Consider the following 4041-nt stretch of genomic DNA (forward strand, 5'->3'; position numbering starts at 1 on the left):
AGAGGGCCCTGCCGGTGCCCAGGCCATGGCGGCAGGTGAGCATGTAGCTCAGGTGTAACTGTCTCTGCTGGGTTTTTACCTGATGGGAAAGAGAAACTTTGCTAATTACCCCAGGGCTGCTTCAAGGGCTCTCACAGTCCGCGACCCACATGATGGCCTAAGGTCCAGATTCTGCTTCGCAACAGATTGTTGACTACTGTGCATCCAGTTTCTGCCTCTGTAGGTAGAGCTGAGAGGTTTCCAGAAATACGTGGAAGAGAGACACCTGGTTTCTTCCTCCTCAGCTCTCCTGGCTCTGCTTGACGCTCAGTCCTCACCAAGAGCTGCCAATTCCTTTGTAGGGACATCCTCTTCACCTTGGTCACCTCATGTGAGGCTCATGCTTTTTCATTTTTAAGTGTCAGCTGAGACATGGCTCTGAGATGAACTTGCCCAGTCTTGATCCCTGTCTATGCCCAGACTGGGCAGTGCTTTCGCCTTCGGGGCAGTTGTTCTCACGCGGCACTGACTACTTCATGTCAGCACATCACAGGTCTGCCTCCATCGCTCACGTGCCATGCATCTCTCTCTACTCTGCACTCAGCACTGTGCCTGGAATACCATTCAAGGCAGAGACGTGAAGTCTAACTGGACTGCGTTACTTTCACAGGAGGGAAAACATGAGACTCAAAATAAGCAAAGATCTGAGAAAGCATTTAATCAAAAGCTAAAGTAATCTGAGATTTGGAAGAGGCACAAAGAGGCCATTCTGGTGGTCATGTACATGTATGTCATTGTGGGGATCATTTGCATTAATTTGCATGAGGTCACACAACCTGTTAATGGCAAATACAAAGCAGATTTCTCCTGCTTCCCAAATTAATGGCTTTAAACAATATGTCAACTGTATTTGATATTTCTCCATCTTAAAATTGAACATAGTTTTTATTTAAAATCTTTTTTTTTCTTGCAATTATTGTAATAATAAACAGGCATTGGCCCAGCCTGGTGGTACAGTCAGGAGCAAACTGCAGTGCCAGAGGCCACGTGACCAACTGCAGGCGCGGATTCACAGCTTGGCCTAGGACTAGGCCAGGAGCTTGTGCAGGTGCACAAGACCCTGTGGGGGCGGGTGACATTGCATTTCGTGTGTCTGACAGAGGCCTGCCGGTGTCTGGGCTCTGGCAGCAGGTGAGCATGCAGCTCGTGCTTGTGACAGAGGCCTGCCGGTGCCCAGGCCATGGCGGCAGGTGAGCATGTAGCTCAGGTGTAACTGTCTCTGCTGGGTTTTTACCTGATGGGAAAGAGAAACTTTGCTAATTACCCCAGGGCTGCTTCAAGGGCTCTCACAGTCCGCGACCCACATGATGGCCTAAGGTCCAGATTCTGCTTCTCAACAGATTGTTGACTACTGTGCATCCAGTTTCTGCCTCTGTAGGTAGAGCTGAGAGGTTTCCAGAAATACGTGGAAGAGAGACACCTGGTTTCTTCCTCCTCAGCTCTCCTGGCTCTGCTTGACGCTCAGTCCTCACCAAGAGCTGCCAATTCCTTTGTAGGGACATCCTCTTCACCTTGGTCACCTCATGTGAGGCTCATGCTTTTTCATTTTTAAGTGTCAGCTGAGACATGGCTCTGAGATGAACTTGCCCAGTCTTGATCCCTGTCTATGCCCAGACTGGGCAGTGCTTTCGCCTTCGGGGCAGTTGTTCTCACGCGGCACTGACTACTTCATGTCAGCACATCACAGGTCTGCCTCCATCGCTCACGTGCCATGCATCTCTCTCTACTCTGCACTCAGCACTGTGCCTGGAATACCATTCAAGGCAGAGACGTGAAGTCTAACTGGACTGCGTTACTTTCACAGGAGGGAAAACATGAGACTCAAAATAAGCAAAGATCTGAGAAAGCATTTAATCAAAAGCTAAAGTAATCTGAGATTTGGAAGAGGCACAAAGAGGCCATTCTGGTGGTCATGTACATGTATGTCATTGTGGGGATCATTTGCATTAATTTGCATGAGGTCACACAACCTGTTAATGGCAAATACAAAGCAGATTTCTCCTGCTTCCCAAATTAATGGCTTTAAACAATATGTCAACTGTATTTGATATTTCTCCATCTTAAAATTGAACATAGTTTTTATTTAAAATCTTTTTTTTTCTTGCAATTATTGTAATAATAAACAGGCATTGGCCCAGCCTGGTGGTACAGTCAGGAGCAAACTGCAGTGCCAGAGGCCACGTGACCAACTGCAGGCGCGGATTCACAGCTTGGCCTAGGACTAGGCCAGGAGCTTGTGCAGGTGCACAAGACCCTGTGGACAGCTTGTGAGAGAAGGAGGGGATATCGCATGACAGGACCCTGTGGATGGTGCTTCTCTCTCGCTCTCCCGTGCATGTGCTCTCTATCATGAATAAAATCTAAAAACTAAAAACATGAGGCTGTAAGAAAGATGGAGAAGAAGAGAATAACTTGGGGATTACAGTTCATAGTAGGGGAAAAAACTGGCATTTTGGGTAAAGATTTTATGGCTTACTTGAGCACATTAGAATAGATCCATGTGTTGGGACCAGCAGTTGGTGTAATGGCTATGTCACTGAACTCCCACGTAGTCAACTGCGGTTCACGTCCCGGACCCAGTGGCTTAAAACGCTGGGCGCGTGTGCGTGCGTGCCCAAGATCCCGAGAGGAGAATGGAGGAGAAGGGATTGCGGAATGGCCATCCCCCCTGGGGGGTGATTTCTCGCTTTCTGTCTCTCTGTCTCTCTCTGTCTGTCTGTCTGGCGAGCGCACACACCCTATAGCGAAAACCTCTCTAAAAAAAAAAGAATAGATCCATGTGTTGACAATAACAATAAAGGTAGACTTAATCAGTCGGGTGCAAATCAATTCAGTTCAAATGCAATTGCCCAGCAAATGCCAGGGTTTTTTTTTTCTTGTATCCTTATGATAAATGGTGTTTGATGACTAAATCGTTATATTTTAAAAATGAGCAATTAAAAATGAGGAATTGTAGAGTTATATATTCTCATCACAATAAAAAATGTATAACAGTAATAAATAAAATCTTTTTGCAGACCAATCATTTCTCTGCATTTCTGGTTTCAGTTATTCTGTGCAACCATTTCTAGAAAATGTTCAAGCAGATATCGAGACTGAAACATGTTGTCAGAGTTAAGACCTGCATATCTACCACTTGGATTCTACTACTAATATTTATTTAATTCTCATGTTAGTTTATCTTGCTATCCACTTATCAATTCATCTTGTTATTAGATGCATTTCAACCTAAATGGCACAAGTAAAACCACAGGCACATCATTAACTCCAATTCGGTAATTGTATACAAGGTTTATCCTGTTGAGATAAAATTTATTTGCAATAAAATGCCTGAATCTTGAGGATATGAACTGTATTTTAAGAAAGGTAAGCATCGGGCCAGCAGTTGGTGTGGTGGGTAGGGCACTAGACTCCCAGATGGCTGACTGCAGCTCGAGTCCTAGACCTGGAGGCTTGCTTTCCCACTTCCCCCTTCTCTCTGGTCAAAAAACAAAACAAAACAAAAAAACCAAACTAATTAATAAATAAAATTAAATAAATAATTCTTTTAAAAAGTACGCCAGTGTAACTCGAACCCTGATCAACCTATAAAATATTACTTTTGCCCCAGAAATTCTCTTCTGTCCTTTCTAAATTAATGCCTGTCATTGTGTCTAAGACATTTTGATTTTTCTTTCACTATAGATTAATTTGGCCTATTCTGGAATTTCATCTAAATGGAATCATGTAGTATGTATTTTTGACACTCATCTCTCTCATCGAGTGGATAAGTAATGTGCTCCTTTTTTGCTGTTCCATTGCCTGAATATACCACAGTTGTTATCAGTATTCTAATTAGTAAGCATCTGGTGTGAGTCCAATTTTTTTTAAAGAGGTTTTTGTTTTAGGGCATGTGTACTCACTGGGGAGAGAGAGAGAGACGGAGGCAGTGAGAAATCATCTCCTAGGGGACGGGCATACCACAATCCCTTCTCCTGGGATTTTGGGCACACGTGCCCATAC

This window comes from Tupaia chinensis, unplaced genomic scaffold, assembly GCF_000334495.1.
Source record: "Tupaia chinensis unplaced genomic scaffold, TupChi_1.0 Scaffold000503_1, whole genome shotgun sequence".
Taxonomy (NCBI): domain Eukaryota; kingdom Metazoa; phylum Chordata; class Mammalia; order Scandentia; family Tupaiidae; genus Tupaia; species Tupaia belangeri.